We start from the raw sequence: 20,000 nt of genomic DNA, 5'->3' as shown, positions 1-20,000 counted from the left end.
CCACCAACGTTACTTTAGCTTCCATTTCCTTCCTCCATAACTAAATATCTTTAAACTGATGTCAGTTGAATCTTACAGCCTCCATCCCTGTTATCAACTTTGATATAGATATGATTAACTTAATCTTGCGCCACCGACGTTCCTTTAGCTTCCATTTCCTTCCTCCATAACTTCATATCTTTAAACTGATGTCAGTTGAATCTTACAGCCTCCATCGCTGTTATCAACTTTGATATAGATATGATTAACTTAATCTTGCGCCACCAACGTTCCTTTAGCTTCCATTTCCTTCCTCCATAACTTCATATCTTTAAACTGATGTCAGTTGAATCTTACAGCCTCAATCCCAGTTATCAACTTTGATATAGATATGATTAACTTAATCTTGCACCACCAACGTTCCTTTAGCTTCCATTTCCTTCCTCCATAACTTCATATCTTTAAACTGATGTCAGTTGAATCTTACAGCCTCCATCCCTGTTATCAACTTTGATATAGATATGATTAACTTAATCTTGCACCACCAACGTTCCTTTAGCTTCCATTTCCTTCCTCCATAACTTCATATCTTTAAACTGATGTCAGTTGAATCTTGCAGCCTCCAACCCAGTTATCAACTTTGATATAGATATGATTAACTTAATCTGGCGCCACCAACGTTCCTTTAGCTTCCATTTCCTTCCTCCATAACTTCATATCTTTAACCTGATGTCAGTTGAATCTTACAGCCTCCATCCCTGTTATCAACTTTGATATAGATATGATTAACTTAATCTTGCGCCACCAACGTTCCTTTAGCTTCCATTTCCTTCCTCCATAACTTCATATCTTTAAACTGAGGTCAATTGAATCTTACAGCCTCAATCCCAGTTATCAACTTTGATATAGATATGATTAACTTAATCTTGCGCCACCAACGTTCCTTTAGCTTCCATTTCCTTCCTCCATAACTTCATATCTTTAAACTGATGTCAGTTGAATCTTACAGCCTCCAACCCAGTTATCAACTTTGATATAGATATGATTAACTTAATCTTGCGCCACCAACGTTCCTTTAGCTTCCATTTCCTTCCTCCATAACTTCATATCTTTAAACGGATGTCAGTTGAATCTTACAGCCTCCATCCCTGTTATCAACTTTGATATATATATGATTAACTTAATCTTGCACCACCAACGTTCCTTTAGCTTCCATTTCCTTCCTCCATAACTTCATATCTTTAAACTGATGTCAGTTGAATCTTGCAGCCTCCAACCCAGTTATCAACTTTGATATAGATATGATTAACTTAATCTGGCGCCACCAACGTTCCTTTAGCTTCCATTTCCTTCCTCCATAATTTCATATCTTTAACCTGATGTCAGTTGAATCTTACAGCCTCCATCCCTGTTATCAACTTTGATATAGATATGAGTAACTTAATCTTGCGCCACCAACGTTCCTTTAGCTTCCATTTCCTTCCTCCATAACTTCATATCTTTAAACTGAGGTCAGTTGAATCTTACAGCCTCAATCCCAGTTATCAACTTCGATATAGATATGATTAACTTAATCTTGCGCCACTAACGTTCCTTTAGCTTCCATTTCCTTCCTCCATAACTTCATATCTTTAAACTGATGTCAGTTGAATCTTACAGCCTCCAACCCAGTTATCAACTTTGATATAGATATGATTAACTTAATCTTGCGCCACCAACGTTCCTTTAGCTTCCATTTCCTTCCTCCATAACTTCATATCTTTAAACTGATGTCAGTTGAATCTTACAGCCTCCATCGCTGTTATTAACTTTGATATAGATATGATTAACTTAATCTTGCGCCACCAACGTTCCTTTAGCTTCCATTTCCTTCCTCCATAACTTCATATCTTTAAACTGATGTCAGTTGAATCTTACAGCCTCCATCCCTGTTATCAACTTTGATATAGATATGATTAACTTAATCTTGCGCCACCAACGTTCCTTTAGCTTCCATTTCCTTCCTCCATAACTTCATATCTTTAAACTGATGTCAGTTGAATCTTACAGCCTCCATCCCTGTTATCAACTTTGATATAGATATGGTTAACTTAATCTTGCACCACCAACGTTCCTTTAGCTTCCATTTCCTTCCTCCATAACTTCATATCTTTAAACTGAGGTCAGTTGAATCTTACAGCCTCCATCCCAGTTATCAACTTTGATATAGATATAATTAACGTAATCTTGCGCCACCAACGTTCCTTTAGCTTCCATTTCCTTCCTACGTGACTAGGGGAATCGAGTTGGTAACCAGAAAGTGCTTTTTTTTACTGACTTCAGCTTTAAGATTTCAGATTTGTAGGTAAACAAACGCATCTGAAAGAAAAAGAAAATAGTTTTACTCCAAAACTTCTTCACCTTCTATTCATAACTTGACACTCTTGATAATTAATTGAGTAAATGAGAGTCACTTTTTATGATTATTCATTAGAAAAACTGACATTCCTCTTCATACTTTTGAGGTCCTTATAACAAACTTTTTAAACTCGATTTTGCTTTTATGTTCTTCCACAAATGCCTCTGAAAGAACAGCAGAGCTAATAACCCGAGTTCATAAATAAAAAAAAAGATTAAGACAAGTTCATCCTGGATAATTATTTACAACTATAGTAGCAGCCATGTATAACATGAAATTAGTGCTTTCATATCAACCCTATTAATATTGGTTTTATGACTAGTACTCATAGTAAAGTTAATATTATGGTCAATGCATTGGTAACATAGCATTTTGGTTATTAAGTTAATAAGTTTAAGAAATCACAATTACACAGGTGAATAGGTGATTAGGTATAATCATACTTTCTTGTAAAGTCTCGATTTTAAATATATAAGATGGAGAACCTTACAGTAGTACCTAAGTATATGAATCTACTCTGACCCAGGAGCAAGTTCTTGACCCAAATTGCTCGTAAACCAACACCATTTTCTCATAGGAAATAAAGGGAATTCACTCAATGCGTTCTACGTGTCCATAAATACAAACATAAACTCCTTTGAAGCGTTTTTAAAGTAATTTAAAGAAATTATAACGCTTAACATCCGATATAAATACATAATTAATAATTCACAACATAATGAAAAATTACAAAATAACTTGTAATAAACCGTTAAGGAGAGTCATAGCTGGCGTATGGGAGATGAGAGAAGAGGAGAAGAAGGGGATGGGTTACTGCTTGGAGGGATAATCTCCCTCGATGAGAACTTTATTGGAAGTCCTCTCTCTTGAATGACGTTCACTATAACTAGCTGCATCACTTAATTTACACTGTCTGGACACTTGGTCATCTTTTTTCCACTCTCATGTTTAGTTTTGACAAGAAACCTATCTTAAGTCAACTGCTTTGTCTTTTTCTTTAAAATTTAATGGACATGCGACATTTCACTGTTAGTATTGAATATTTTCAGTACTTAACCGAAAAAAAAAACCGTATCTTTTATAAGATTTTGCAGGCTTTCCCATATTTTCAACATCTCTCAAGTTAATATATTCGTGTTCTCTTGGTACTGACCGTTATTTAGCTCCAATATGATCGCAATTTTATAAATAATGTTTTTGGTAACTAGGCCACCTTTTAACTACTTCTCTTCAGCCTAAATATCCAAAACTTTCAGTGTTAATATCATTTCGTTGATCAATCAATAACAGCATCAGTTCAGCATCGTCTAATACTTTGATACCCTCTTCATTATTCAGAATTATAACTGTACTAATCATAGATGGAACAGTAAGAATGTACAGTTTTCGTAGGTCACCTACACCTTTTTCTTCTCCCTACCATAATTTCTAATCACTAGGGGTCATTATCACGATACTGTAACTTTACAATGCAGCGATCACAACTTAACACAGACCATATGGTCACAACTTTACAAGGAAACAATTCCAGAGATGATTTTTCTACTAGTGATGCTAGGAGAAGGATAGAGTTAGGCTCTAAGCAAAGGGGTGGCAAGGTAATACGAAAACAATTGGGAAAATAGCATGTGAACACTGCATCAGCGTTTGGATATGCGGGCTTATATAATTAGTATTCGTCCACAAAAGAGAAATTTGCTTACGTGGGAATTTTCTCTAGAAGACCAATGTAATGCTTGTGTACCGAATTCAAATTTGATGCTCGTATACCAGGTTGTTCATATTCTGAGTTACTCGTAAACCTATATATTACTGTAAATTCTTTAAAAATAGTTTACCTATTTGAAAATATTTGAATTAACTAAATTTTTTAGTACTTAAATTCGAAGCCAGGGAGTTTTAATTTTTAATGATAGTAGCAAGCCAATTGGAGATAAATTAGTCCTCTTAGCTACTCCCAGATCTTGCCTAGTTATAGTTATTGATGTTTGGTCAACTAATCCTTCCATTAGCATTCCCTAACGTGTGAGTAGGTTGAAAAGGGTGATAAATCTTTCAATATCTACTTAGACATTCTTTTCCACTGATATCTACCAATAGGTGGTCACATGGAACATTGCTGTGGTTAGGGTGGCCATTCAGCCCAAATTTGCATCTAGGTAGAATTCCCTCTGATACACAACAAAGTAAGAGCAGATAGATGTCTCATAGTAAGCTACAGAAAAGGAAGCTGGAAGTAATGTAATTTATTAGAGTACAAAGAGGATACCCTCAGTGCACTACATGAGGTGCACTAACACCGGCATCCCTTTCATGGGTCAGACTGAATAATATGTTAATAGAGTAGACATTAAAGGAAAAATTCATAGCTAAAAAGTGATGAAGAGATCTATCATATAATGCAAACATTTTATGAATGAAAAGAGGCCTGTTGCAATACAGTGGCTGTTATACACTATGGTTCAACCATCCATTCACCAAAATAATACTTTTTGTTATTTTCATAATAATAACCGTGAAGTTGGCAAGGGTAGTTAACCTCTCTTGTTTATAAAGACAAATAAAGATTGAAGAAGCAAACATCACAGCTATAGTTTTACATCATTTAGGAGTTTGATACACTAAGATCAGTTTCTCTAAATTGCACTGCTTTAAAACTATTTATAACTTAAATCTTAGTTATAGTAAAGGAGGAGGATTTGTATATGTGTAGGTACAAGTAGAAAAATAAGAAGCAAGGTTTCTAGCAAGCCTAACTACACCCACCTAACCTAACCTATCTTTACTTACCAGGGAGTTTTAAGTACCTGAAATACCCCTTCCAACCCCATAACTTTTTCACAAACAAACCCTTAAAAAAAAATTACCCATGTAGGAAATTTAAATTATTCCTTACCAAAGTATACGAGGTTGAAGATAGGTCTTTTTGTAGCTATGGGACCAATTAATTGGACTACCCTTTCTATCAATGGGTGAAGTCCTGATGTAGTCACTTTACTCAGGAAGTTGTGTAGCAGACCATGCCTCTTGTCCTGTTGAATGTATAAATTTGTAAAATTATAACACTCAAACAAGAAAAATGTTATTCAGTGTAAAAATTTTCTTTAGAAATAATTTTCCTTGGTGGATAAACATACTGTATAATGAAAGGGTATATGTTAATATAGACTTTTACTTCCCAGTGGAGGAATCTTATCCATATCTGCTCATAGCCTCTCGATGTTCTTGGAATATGCACCTGTATCAGTATCTCCAAATTGTTTGGAGTAATTAACAGAGGTGCATATACCCATCACTGATAAGATCTTTACCAGATCTCCTTTTTTAGTTATCCTACAGAACTTGATAAAGGGCTTTTTCATGGGATCCTGAGTATCCCATTGATTTTGATCTTGTACTCTATACCACAAGACACCTTTACACCAGAAAAAAAGGTTATGCTCTGTTATATTTCTTCATACTTAAATCACATATTCTTGAAGTAATTTGTATTTTTTATAACTATAAAAGCCTGAGCCCTTTATTTGGGAAAATAGATACAGCAAAGTTAGAACACGGCAGTTGAAATTACAATGAGGTGTAAACAACTACTTATTGGTAGCAGGGAGGTGACCGCAGCCACCACCAGCCCTCACTCCCCTGACAACTCGCTTAAATGGAAGCTTGGAACTTTCTTGGTGACTAATGATGACAGGAAAGTTTGAGTAAAGGACTCAATTTTGTATAGTTAAGAAAAATGTATAGGCCTATTACTAAAATAATTTGTGATGTGTTCCTACACAAAAGCAAACCCTCGTCCTTTACTTTAGAGACTTATCCTTAAGCAGGAGGAAGTCCCCTTCCCTACTGGCTGGAAACAGCCCAGGAACTCGTAACTCGAGAATCTTGGATGAGTAGGAGAGTAAGGGCACCTTACATCACATGAATGCTCAAAGGAGAACCAGCAGTTTTCACGGCACTGGAATTTAAAAGGGTTGAACCCGAGCCAGAGTCATCTGGGTAGTACCCTTGGCAAGTAATGGGTTAACTTATGCTTAGAAATGAAGACCATTTTAGGATTATGGGTTTGCCTGGCTAAATTACACTTCCCCTCATAAGGAATTTGGGGAAAAACCTATCGCGTACTTGAGCATGGAATATCTACGAGCAGACTGGGCTTACCTGGTGACAAATCGAGTTCAGCTGGGGAGGTCTTTCAATGCTGTATTGTAAGAGTGAGGAAGATCGAAAGGAAAAGAATAGGTCAGTCATTCGTTACTTTCATCCAAGTCTTATGCGTAATCTTAGCCTTCGACCCGGAGGTAATGGTCCTATGAGAGGAGACAAGTTAACTATACCACCTGCTAAGCAGGTATAACAGGCCATATGGAGAGCGAATTGCTTCCAATTTAATTTACTGTAATCCATTTACGTAAGTATAATATACACACTAAGTCCCGAGAGAAAAACAATTATATCAGTTAATTAAAAAATGTTCATGTTAATTAATGATGAAAATTATCTAAGATTCCGTTAATTTAATGAGCTGGTAGGCCGACGTAGCATAGTAAAATTCTTATAATTGTCTATACATGTCGTTTGCTAGTTATCCAACTACCATATTTGATTTGGTCGCCATCTGTTCTAACAAGAGCGATCTGCCGGCTCAATTTTTGAGTCCAGAGTGATAGCATAACAGTGTAAGGCGACCAAGGGCGCTCGGGACTTGTGTGGTATCCTTCCTGTAAACCTCACCACCAGGAATCACCACTTTTGATCTCTGCAGGTGTAAGAGAGACCTGAAACTACTCTGATCTTTGATAGTGGGGCAGGTGGGAGGGCATCTAATGTTGATTTTGTAGGTGAGTATTAGAAAATTAATTTTACTGTAAATTGAAAATTACATTTGTCTAATACTCAAGTGCACAATCAACATTTGCCAATTCCCCACATTTAGCTGGATGGGGGGAAATGACCAGTTTGATGCTAGGAAGGTTGCCTGAATTGTAGCTTACCTTGATTGACTTCTGACGATGTGTCACAGCATAACTGTCAGTTCGTCAGTCAGTCGCCATGTCAGGGCCAAGTCCATAGGGAGCTACTGTCTAGGCATCCTCTATGGTCGCTCTGTTGACGAAGCTACGGGTATAGTGGTCCTCTCCTAACTGTCTGGTCATGTTTTGGACACTTACGACTTGTGATAGAGGTCCTGTACTCAGCAATCTAGACCCTCCAAGGTGTCACTTCCATTGAAGGGGTTCGATTGGGGGTACATGCGTCCTGCATTCAACCATCTACCCCTTTCAAGGTGTCACTTCCATTGAAAGGGTTCAGTAGTTGATGCTAGAGGACCTGTGCTTAATGATTCTGCCTCTCAAAGTGTCACTTCCGTTAGGAGGGTTTAATCGTCAGTGCATGTGAAGGTATGATGTAATAATTCCATCTCCCCAGCCAAGTTCAGCGTAGAGGAGAGAAAACGGTGATGACAGCGGTTAAGCAATGACTCCGCCCGCTGCCACAATGGGACCTAAGGAACGGACATTATTATATACTAATTCTACATCTTTTAAGTAAAATTATGAAAAAACCAGAATAGAAGACATTGATGTGTTGGTCCAAAAACGTACCGAAGTAGCCATACCCCTAATACTGTGGGCTCCTGGTGATCTCCCTTGACTTGATGATGTGGGCGATGCCTCCGATGCAAGCTTAATGACCTGTCTAAGAAGGAAGGCCATCGCATTCTTTGACAAAGTTTTGTTTGGGCACTTAGGAGAGACGAAAAGCGCTCGAGGACGTGGCTGGATAGACTTTGTCCTGTCTAGGTAGTAACAAAGAGCTCTTACTGGGCACAGAAGTCTCTCTTCATCGTCTCTACCCACTCTCTCCGAGAGGGATATCAGGACGAATTCCAGAGGAAGTGGATTGTTGAACGACTGTTTTCGCTCTTAATTCTGGCAAATAATGCAAAACAAAGTCTCTTCCCCTCCAAACCACCACGCTGAAAGTGCCTGCAATTCCCCAACCCTTTTTGCAGTTGCCACGGCTACATGAAAAAGTGCCTTCATGGACAAGTTTCGAAGATCTGCTGATACTAGTGGTTCATAAGGCTCCATAGTTAAAGCCTTAAGGACCACGTCCAAGTTCCAAGAAGGAGCTGAAATCACCTTTTTAGGAATTTCTATTTCGAAGCACCTAATGAGATTGGTAATGATTGGATCCTCAAGTATCTCCCTGAAGGCAAATCTGAAAACCGAGGATAACATAGCTCTATATCCCCTGATGGCTGGAACGGATAGACGTTTTTCCTTACAAAGGAATAACAGGAAATCTGCAATCTTGGCAACTGTCGGGTTCGAGATTGGGTGTTTTGAGTCCCTACACCACTTCATGAATATCTCCCACTTGTACTGGTAATTTATACGAGACGAGTGGAAGGTCTTCGAGCAAAGGTAACTTGTTCGGCCACCTGCGTGGAGACTCCTCGAGCCCTGGCGAATGCAGTCAGCTGAAAAGCTTGTGGTCTGAGATGAAACACGTGTCGATGAGGCTGTTTGAGGAGGTCCCGTCTGACAGGCAACCTCCTTGGGGTGTCTACTGACAGCTCTAAGAGGTCCACAAACCAGTCTTTCTGAGGCCAGAAGGGTGTCACCAGAGTAAGACTGCATCCTGTGGACTCCCTCAGTTTGTGCAGTATGTCCCTTATCAGAGGAAATGGAGGGAATGCATATCCCTGAAGATGCCTCCAGTCCTGAAGCATTGCATCTGTTCCCACTGATCCCGGATCGATGTGAGGACTGAAGTAAGCCTGAAGTCTGTGGCTCATTGCGGTGGCAAACATATCCACCGTTGCTGGCCACACATGAACCAAATCATCCACCACTTGCTGATGAATGGTCCATTCGGAGTTTAAGATCTGATCTCTTTGACTCAGAGCATCTGCTGTCACGTTCGCCTTGCCCATGATGAACTGAGGCATGAGAGTCACGCTCTTTCCCTCTGCTCAGGCCAGAATCTCTTGGCCAAGACTGTCCAACTTCTGGGACCTCGTCCTTCCTTCCTTCCTTATGTAAGAAACAGCCGTCGAGTTGTCGGCGAACACTGCGACGACTCTTGAAGAGCACAGATGGTTGGAGTGACAGAAAGCAAGCTGTATTGCTCTGAGTTCTCTCCAATTGATAGATTCCTCCAATTCCTATGCTGTCCATGTCCCCGACACGAACTGGTCCCCTATTGATGCCCCCCATCCGGAATCCAAAGCGTCTGAAAACAACATGATATCTGGGAGAGGAGTTGACAAGAGAAGACCTTGGTTCAAGTTCTCTGGATTGGACCACCAGATTAGACTCTGTCTGATCGTCTCTGTCCATTGAACCTGAAAATGATGATCCTCTTGATCCCAAAGGTTGTGGAGTTGGTGTTGCAGTGGTCAGATTCTCCTCCTTCCTCTGGGAACTAACAGAATTAGCGACGACGGGAGGCCGATGAGTCATCCAAAGATTGGCTGGAGGTGCCTTTGTCGTTAGAAATAATTTGATGCATTCCTGAAGAGTCCGGATGCGATCTTGTGTCGGGAAAGCCTTCAAAATTAAGGAGTCGATCTTCATTCCCAGATAGATGGAAACTTGACTGGGGATTAGGGTCGACTTCTCTAAGTTGATCTGAATGCCCAGTTTGTTGCAGAATCTCAAGACTACATCCCTCGTGTAAATGGCTTCCTGTTCTGAGCTCGACAGGAATAGCCAATCGTCCAAATATCTCACCATTCTCATGCCTCTCTTGTGGAGTGCGGCTCCCACAGGTGCCATAAGACGAGTGAAGACCTGTGGAGCTGTCGTTAGGCCAAAGCAGAGAGCTTTGAACAGTCATACCTCCTGTTCCCAGCAAAACCTCAGTAGATGTCGGGACTGAGGGTGGATAGAAACTTGGAGATACGCGTCTTTCAGGTCGAGTGAGAAGAACCAGTCGTCCCGTCTGACCGCCAAAAGGACCGACCTTGGAGTCTCCATTTTGAAAAGAGTTTTCATTACGAAATGATTCAGACGAGAGAGGTCTATGATGGGTCTCCAAGAACCGGAAGCCTTTTTGACGATAAACATAAGGCTGTAAAAACCAAGGAATGGAAGCGAAGCTAATTCTATCGGTCCCTTTCTTGCCAGTTCCTCTAACTCTGCCTGAAGAGCTCTTCCCTTCTCTGATGACTCCTAGTACAAGTTGAATGCTATTGGACTGTTTGATAATGGAGGAGGCTGACTGAGGGGAAATCATGTACCCGTACCTCAGAACTTGAATGACCCAAGGGTCTGGATCCAGGTCCTCCCAGGCTTGCCAGTGGTGTTGAAGGCAGCCTCCTATCTTTACACACGAGGGCTGTAGTCCCTATGGACGAAAACCCTTGCCGATTTTCTTTAGCCTTCTTTGTCCTCTATGTGCTGATGTCGAGCTAGTAGAAGGTTGAGATTGTCGTTGGGTTGTAGAAGTATGGGAAGACGAGATTCCTGGGCCTTGATAACCTGTCCTCGGCTTCTTGTATGTTGAAGTCTAGAAGCTAACCTGTCTCTTCTCACCTACGACCAAGGGCTGTCTGGGCACTGGTTTTGGCTGGATAGGTCTTTGCGCTTGGGCTACTGTCCTTACAAGCAATGATTGAATCTTGTCCTCTCTTGTCTCTTTAGCTTTGAGATGTGCCCTCTCCAGGGATGACGTAAGTGTGTCCTCATTGAACAACTGCTCTGCAAAGAGAGGGGAAGCCCTCAACGCTCTCTTCTGAATGTCAGAGAGAGATGGAGGGGCATGGGACAAGAAGAAGTCCCTCCTCCGTGAAGTCAGATATGCTTCTTGAAGACATATCTCTGTCATGGATGACTTAATGGAGAGGTTTATGGAGTTGGCCAACTGATTGTAAAGGTGTCGGTACTGCTCCAAGGCTCCTGGTTCTGACAGAAGGCCCCATCAGTGAACCCCAAAGCCCTCCCATCATGTTCAGATTCTCCTGAACTGTTCTAGTCGACACCTCGAGTTTGGCACAATCCTCCAAAGAAACACCCACTACGATTTATGGTTTTTCTGGAGGTTGGTCATATACTCCCATAAGGAGTTAAGAGGCACTGGAGATGGAGCTGGAGGATCCTCTCCAATAGCTAAATAGGCCATCCTGTTTTTAGCCAAGATAGAAGATGGAAAGTAGGGCTTGTCACCTTCTGCATACACTGCCAACTTCTTGGTGACCACTTGTCTTCCATGCCTGAGAAATTCTCCTGTCGACCAGCGTGGAATAGGATTCCGTTTCTTTGACTGACGAGTGTCCTCCAAAAATCTGGATACCGAAGGGAACTTGCCAGGTTCCTGCACTGTAATGGTCAATTTTGACTCCAATAAAGCCTCTTGGGTGAAGGCAATCATCCTTCGAAAAGCAGACGATGGAAGGTCGCCCTCCTCAGAGCCTTGGATGTTATCCCCAACCTCTGGAGCAAACCTCCTGGCTGCCATCATGATGGCCGATGGCTCTGACGATGAGCCCCCTTCTCGAGGGGTTCCAGAAGGAGAAGACAATGAAGGAGCCATGACTGAAGACCAATCTGGGGCAGCATTTACCTGGGCTTCGACCCTACCCTTCTTAAAACCATTAGGGTGTTCCTTAGAACCTCTCACAATCACATTTTCTCGATTCCCAGGGGAATGGGAAGCAAGAGCATTCCCTACACATCCACCCTGTAGCTGGAGAGTGCCGCTCTCTCCCAAAACCCTTTCTGACGAACCCTCGTCCGATACAGGACAAATGGAGGTTACCTGAAGGGCATTATCCCCACAAGGAAGACTGGAAGGTTCAGTCAGCTGTGACCCTGCTTGCCCCTTTCCGGTCTGGACGAAGCATCTACCATCGTCACTACCTCTAACATCTAACTCTGAGCTAATAGGGGAGTACGACATTACTCCGGACCTGCTCTGCATCGGGGCGGGCTCACACCCGGAACCCATTAGGGCCGGTTCAGCATGAGTCCTTCCTTCAGCACAGGGTGGAATGGGGAGACCCAGAGCAGGACCGAGGGAGCTGAAAAGAGTAGTTAGAGTGCCTAATTGAGAGGCTACATTCTGAAGACCCGAGGCTAAGGTATCAATTCTAGATTTAACAGACCCCAATTGAGACCCCCAACGTTCTTCTGCTGCGGCAACACACTCTTCAAGGGTCACTGACCCTGTTACACTAGGTCCAACCGGGGAAGGGGACCGGACACATTGCTCACCTGACATGTTGATCACCTCAGACATTACAGACATACGGTCACACTCACCTGACCCCTCGCCAACCGAGTTAGATCTAGTGGGATTACCCGATGCCAGTCGATCCATTGAACCCTCCCTAAGTATTTGCTTAGAAGGTCTTTTCTTAGCCAAGGTAGTCATATGATTAACATACACCTGTCTCTCACCAAGAGACCAAGTGTTACTTTTGTCACAAACATCAGTCAGGTTACAATTAACTCCCCTACAATTAACACACAATGAGTGGTTATCAAATGAAAATTTTCGACTTAGCTTAGCCTTGCGGCATGAAGTACAATGGGAAGGTCGGTCTAAAGTCGAAGGATGGTTAATCTGGTCCATGTCTGATGAACTCCAAGTTCGATCAATGTCCAATCGTTGTTGAATACTCATTCACGAGTTGAAAGCACTGAATAGTTGTCGTTAAGAAGGAAGCTTCCTAACTGAATGAAAAAATGTAAAAGCCAGAAGAGGTAAACAGGACGTCTGCTCACACCGGCAGCAAGATCAAAAGTGGTGATTCCTGGTGGTGAGGTTTACAGGAAGGATACCACACAAGTCCCGAGCGCCCTTGGTTGCCTTACACTGTTACGCTATCGCTCTGGACTCAAAAATTGAGCCGGCAGATCGCTCTTGTTAGAACAGATGGCGACCAAATCAAATATGGTAGTTGGATAACTAGCAAACGACATGTATAGACAATTATAAGAATTTTACTATGCTACATCGGCCTACCAGCTCATTAAATTAACGGAATCTTAGATAATTCTTATCATTAATTAACATGAACATTTTGAAATTAAACGATAAATTGTTTTTCACTCGGGACTTAGTGTGTATATTATACTTATGTAAATGGATTAGAGTAAATTAAATTGGAAGCAACTTGCTGTAACAAGATCTATCGGCAAATGTTGATTGTGCAGTTGAGTATTAGACAAAATCATCTTCAGGGTAAGACCCCTGTCCGAGGTCTGTGTAGACCTAGACTGGTCATAGGGTGACCCTTTCGTAGATTGCAACACTTTTACTCCGTTCCAGGGTGTTGGACTCAACTTAATTGAAGGGAAGCTCTGCTCCAAACTTCAAATAAATATAAAGATTTCCTCCGAAGAAGAAATGCCTGCTCCCTTTAGTCTAAAGACTTGGCTCTATGCTCAGCGATAGTCTTTTTATCGCTGAAATGGAGCAGAGTTTCTCCTTATGAGGGTAGCAAAAAACGCCGGCAATCAAGGTCACAAAAGCTGTGAGAGGAGAGATACCCCTCCCACAACACCAACCACTGAAGATGGCCCACTTGGCTTGGTAGACAGCCGCTTTGGATCTGCAAGGTATCCATAATCTGCTATGCTGTCTCTAGAGAAAAGAATCTCCCAGACAGGAGATGCTGGATACCCTGAACACATGAAAAATTATATTTTCAATTTGAAATAAATTTTAGAATATACTTACCCGGTGGATATATATGTAGCTAATGTCTCCGACGGTCGACAGATTTAAAAACTCGCGAGCGATCACCGTGGTGGTTGCTGGGTGTGAACACTAGCGCCAACTGACGGCAGGATACCAAATATATTTCCCCAGGAATTCAGTTCTTCTCAGTCCGTAGGGTCTCTATCGGGGAGGAAGGGGGGGGGGCCTTAATTATATATATCCACCAGGTAAGTATATTCAAAAATTTATTTTAAATTGAAAATATCATTTTTAAATATTTAACTTAGCCGGTGTATATATATGTAGCTGATTCACACCCATGGTGGAGGGTAGAGACCAGCATTAAACATTAAAGGAATATAAGCTCAATTATCCAAAAAACAAACTTAAGTATAGGTACCTGATAAGGAAGCCGACTCTGATGATACTCTGCCTCATTAGTCCACTATCCTTATGAAGCCCAGCGTTCCACTCAGGGTGCTGAAAGACTTCTAGGAGCTGTTATATTTAGGGTGAACACCCCTATAACGGGACCTCTTCAATACCCTTCATCTGGGCACTCTCAAGAAACAAGTTTGACCACCCGCCAAATCAAAAGATTGCGGAAGACTTCTTAGTCTCCACATACAACCTAAAAAATTAAAAGTTTCAAGAGAAGAAAAAGGATATTGGGAGTAAGGGAATGTAGTGGTAGAACCTTCACCCACTACTGCACTCGCTGCTACGAATGATCCTAACGTGTAGCAGTCCTCATAAAGAGTCTGGACATTTTTTAAATAATGTGAAGTGAACACAGATTAACTCCTCCAAAAGGTTGCGTCCATAATGCTTCTAAGGGATCTATTTCGTTTGAACGCTACTGAAGTTACCACCGCTCTAACTTCATGAGTTTTAACTTTAAGCAATTTCAGATCATTATCAGTTAAATGAGAGTGAGCCTCTCTAATTAAAAGTCTAATAAAATAAGACAACGCATTTTTCGACATCGGTAAGGAGGGCTTTTTAACTGAACACCATAAAGACTCTGAATTACCTCGCAGCGATTTGGTTCTATTTAGATAAAATTTAAGAGCTCTTACAGGGCGCAGGACTCTTCCAATTTCGTTCCCAACAATTTCAGATAGACTGGGAAGTTCAAACGGTGTAGGCCATGGACAAGATGGTTGTTCATTTTTGGCTAAAAAACCAAGCTGAAGCGAGCATACTGCTTTATTAGAGCAGAAGCCGATATTTTTGCTGAAAACATGTACTTCACTAACTCTCTTTGTGGTAGCCAAGCTCACTAAAAAGAGAGTTTTGAGTGTAAGATCTTTGAGTGAGGTTAAATTCAACAGCTCAAACCTATCAGACATAAGGAACTTAAGGACCACGTCCAAATTCCAAGCAGGAGTAGTAATTTGACGCTCCTTGGAAGTCTCGAAAGTCTTGAGAAGGTCTTGAAGATCTTTATTATTAGACAGATCCAAATTCCTATGTCTAAAAACTGAAGCTAACATGCTTCTGTAGCCTTTAATGGTTGAGACAGAAAGGATGCGATCATTTCTAAGATAAAGTAGAAAGTCTGCAATCTGTGCTACAGTGGTATTGGAAGAGGAAATAGAGGAGGACTTGCACCAGTCTCTAAATACCTCCCATTTAGATTGGTAGATCCTGATGGTAGAGGATCTTCTAGCCCTTGCGATCGCTCTAGCAGCCTCCTTCGAAAACCCTCGAGCTCTAGAGAGTCTTTCAATAGTCTGAAGGCAGTTAGACAAAGCACGGGGAGACTTTGATGAAATATTTTTACATGAGGTTGACGCAGGAGATCCATCTGTAACGGTAAACTTCTTGGAATGTCCACCAGCCATAGAAGTACCTCTGTGAACCATTCTCTCGACGGCCAGAGGGGAGCAACCAACGTCAACCTGGTCCCTTCTTGAGAGGCGAACTTACGGAGAACCTTGTTTAGAATCTTGAATGGTGGGAAGGCATAGATGTCTAGGTGAGACCAGTCCAGCAGGAAAGCGTCTATGTGGGCTGCCTCTGGATCTGGAACTGGAGAGCAGTAAGTTGGGAGCCTCTTGTCAGTGAAGTCGCAAACAGATCTATGGTGGGTTGACCCCATGTCATCCATAGCTTCTCGCACACATTCTTGTGTAACGTCCACTCTGTGGAGATGACTTGTCCTCTTCTGCTGAGGGAGTCCGCTAAGACATTCATTTCTCCTTGCTCGAATCTCGTCAAAAGAGAGATGTTTCTTGCCTTTGACCAAATGAGGAGGTCCCTTGCTGTGACGAAAAGGTAGTGAGAGTGAGTCCCTCCTTGTTTTGAGATATACGCTAAGGCCGTGGTATTGTCTGCATTCACCTCTATCACTTTGTTCTGAACCAGACTCTTGAAACTCTATAAAGCTAGATGGACTGCCAGAAGTTCTTTGAAGTTTATATGGAGTTTCTTCTGATCTGTGGACCAAAGACCCGAGCATTCCAGATTGTCCAGTGTCACTCTCCAACCCAAATCTGACGCATCTGAATACAACACATGGTTTGGGTTCTTGATCGCAAGAGAAAGACCTTCTCGAAGTCTGATGTTGCTGTCCCACCAAGTCAGACATGTCTTGACTGAGTTGGAGATTGGAATAGAAATCGTCTCTAAGCCCTTCTCCTGGTTCCAATGGTGGTTTAGGTGAAACTGGAGAGGGCGAAGGTCGAGTCTCCCCAGAGAGATAAATTGTTCCAGCGATGAAAGAGTTCCCACGAGGCTCATCCAAACTCTTACAGAGCAACTGCTTTTCTCTTGCAAGTGATGGACTTTTAGCAGAGCTTGCTCCATTCTTGTGGGAGATGGAAAAACCCGAAAAACTCGACTCTGTATCTCCATCCCCAAATAAAGAATTGTCTGGGATGGAGTAAGTAGTGACTTCTCTACGTTCACTAGGAGACCTAACTCCTTGGTTAGGTCTAATGTCCATTTGAGGTTCTCCAGACAGCGATTTAATGACGACGCCCTGACTAACCAGTCGTCCAAATAAAGGGAGGCTCTGATCCCTGACAAATGTAGAAAGCTTGCTACATTTCGCATGAGCCTTGTAAAAACAAGAGGAGCAGGGCTGAGGCCGAAGCACAGTGCTCGGAATTGATACATTACTTTCCCGTACACAAACCTCAGATATTGTGGAAGTATGCATCCTGAAGGTCGAGAGAGACCATCCAGTCGCCTTCCCTTACTGCTGCTAAAACAGATTTGGTAGTCTCCATCGTGAACTTTGTCTTTACAATAAACACATTGAGTGCACTTACATCTAGCACTGGCCTCCAACCTCCTGTGTTCTTCAGAACCAGGAAGAGACGGTTGTAAAAGCCCTCTTTTATAACAAAAGACACACTTTATGTCGCAAAGTATGTCTCTTTGTTTCCTCTCGATACCTGGGAGAGAGGTTTATCGGAAAATTTACTTGAGGAGGTTTCCGTACAAAAGGGATTTTGTAACCCTCCTTTAGTAACAGAACTGACTCTCGGTCTGCTCCCCTTCTCTCCCAGGCCTGCCAGAAGTTCATCAGTCTGGCACCTACTGCTGTCTGAAGCCGTGGGCAGTCAGATTCTGCCACGGGAGGATCTGGATCCCCTTCTCTTACCTAGTTTGTTATCCGGACGAGAGGTTCCCCTGCTGGGTGCTCTGCCCCGAAAGGGAGGAATAAATCTTGTAGCTGGCGTATCAAACTTGGGTTTGTTGGCATAAGAAGGAAGTAAAACCTTGCGTGCTGTCTTGGCCACTAAATCGTATGTGTCCTTCAGTGCAAGAGACGACGCAATATCTTTAATAAGATGTTGTGGGAACAGAGTACCCGACAGAGGTGCAAAAAGTAGCTCTGACTTCTGACAAGGGGTGACCCCTAAAGAAAGGAAAGAACACAAAGTTTCTCTTTTCTTAAGTACTCCTGTAGTGAATGTAGCTGCCAGTTCATTGGAGCCATCCCTTCTGGCCTTGTCCATGCATGGCATAATTTGCACAGCAATATCATTGTCCAATGGAGAGACCTTCTTACTCAAGGCTCCCAGGGACCAATCCAAAAAATTGAACACTTCGAACGCACGAAAAACTCCTTTCAGGAGATGATCCAGTTCTGAAGATGACCATAAAATCTTCGAGCGTCTCATGGCTAGACGACGAGGAGAGTACTAGGCTTGAGAAGTCTCCCTGGGCAGAAGCAGGTACTCCCAAGCCGAGAACTTCTCCTGTATCATACCAGAAGCTCGAGCGAGAAGCTAATTTAGAAGGAGGAAAAGCAAGGGAAGACTTTCCTAAACTTCTCCTGGTTTCCAACCAGTCTCCCAAGTAAGTGCATGGCTCTCTTGGAAGAACGAGAGAGAACTAACTTCATATACGAAGGAGTCGAAGAAGTCATGCCTACAGTAAATTCAGACAGCGGAGAACGTGGAGCAGCCGTTACAAAATGAGTAGGAAAAATTTCCCTAAAGATGTTCATAATCTTTTTAACCCTGGAAAGGTATGATGGGTCGTTTGCGACCCCTACAGCATTTTCAAAACCTGTTTTTTCCCCATAAATCATCAGCTGTCTCGAATATGGAAGTGATCGACCTGCAAGGGGTGACTAGTCTACATGCCATTGTCTGCTTTAGGACTGATTTTCGTCTAACTTCCCTCCTTCCCCGTTTTTTTACCCCCCAGAGGGTCGACCTCGACCCTGAATACCTTTATAGGGGTAAATGATTAAACAGCAAAGTTATTACATAATTATAAATTGTCGAACAGTGTTGATACTTGTTTGGTTCTTTATAGTTGGAAAGTGTGGGTGGATGGTGTGTCTACCACTTGCATGACATTGGTTTTGGCTTAGATGCCATATATTGCCATGAGGTCCATTTTCCCTCAAATGCTAATTTCTGATTTTTTTGGGTTTTTTGCAAATTTGATTTTTTTTCTATTTATTTTGAATTTATCTTCAATAATGGCCAGCAGACAGTATTCCCTCGGCATGGATGTCATCAACACACTTCTAATGGAGTTAAAAAGAGATGTTGATGATAATATGGAGCTTGCAACCCCATTCTTCATTCCAAGTGGTAGATTGGGCTGTAAGAGTTGTTGCGGTCTGCGGCCATTTTGTTGACATACCCGAAAGGTAAGTTGGCATATCTCTATATATTCTTGTTCTGTATAGAATTCGTGATATTTTGGTATAATTTAATGCATAAATATCATATTTTATAGGAGATACAATGATTTTCATAAGAAATTTACATTGTGAACTAGGCCGTCAAAAAATGACCTTTAGATTTCGCCCCTGTTATAACAGTAAATTACATCTTAGTGCACATTTTATTATGTATTTCTGTCCTAGGATAATATGAGTTTATTCTATAAAAAGATTAGCCTCTTCCTATTTCATTTGGGTACCCAAAAAAATTCATGAAATTTGGACAAATTTTTTTGGCCAAAAGAATTTACCCTTTTTTTCTCATTTCAGATCTTGACTTCTATGAGTCCAACTCATTTCCAGCAATTACACGCTGTTGCTTTGCCATCTAAGAAGGTGTCCCTAAAGGGATTTATGTGTATATGTATATTTCTATTTTTTGTGAATATTTACGTCGTCTTTTTTTTGTATACTTAAATTTTTAATATATTTCCAATAAATAGTTATTTTGTAGATGGGTATCATTTATATTTTCAGTAATTTTTAGCATTCTTTGACGTATTTTTAGCAAGTCAAACAATACAGATTGATGCATAACTAAATTTTTCCTGAATTTTTTTCGGAGTCGGGGTCGTTCACGACCGAGTATACCCTTAAAGGGGTGTCCGAGTAGCATACCTATCCAGGGTTAAAATCAAGGGATTGTTGGACAACCCTAGGTTCCTCCTCTTCTGAATGAATCCCCAAAGGTACATTAGAGGAAAGGGGATCATCAACTTCTTCTTCAGAAGGCACATCATCTGATAAATC

At 41.5% G+C, this 20,000-nt stretch overlaps 1 long non-coding RNA gene across 1 annotated transcript in view; it reads right to left on the bottom strand.

The window, feature by feature from the left end:
- Positions 1 to 2,308: 2,308 nt before the first annotated feature.
- Positions 2,309 to 20,000, bottom strand: part of LOC137645519 (uncharacterized) — a 27,441-nt gene continuing 9,749 nt past the window's right edge. The window contains exons 2-3 of the long non-coding RNA XR_011045303.1: positions 5,274 to 5,409; positions 2,309 to 2,337 (exon numbers count right to left, since the gene is read on the bottom strand). This is a non-coding gene — a long non-coding RNA (uncharacterized lncRNA). The remainder of the gene's footprint in view (positions 2,338 to 5,273; positions 5,410 to 20,000) is intronic.

This window comes from Palaemon carinicauda, chromosome 1, assembly GCF_036898095.1.
Source record: "Palaemon carinicauda isolate YSFRI2023 chromosome 1, ASM3689809v2, whole genome shotgun sequence".
NCBI classification, from domain to species: Eukaryota; Metazoa; Arthropoda; class Malacostraca; order Decapoda; family Palaemonidae; genus Palaemon; species Palaemon carinicauda.
Note: the sequence above shows the minus strand (reverse complement) of the source record. Positions and strands in the feature narration are given on the sequence as shown.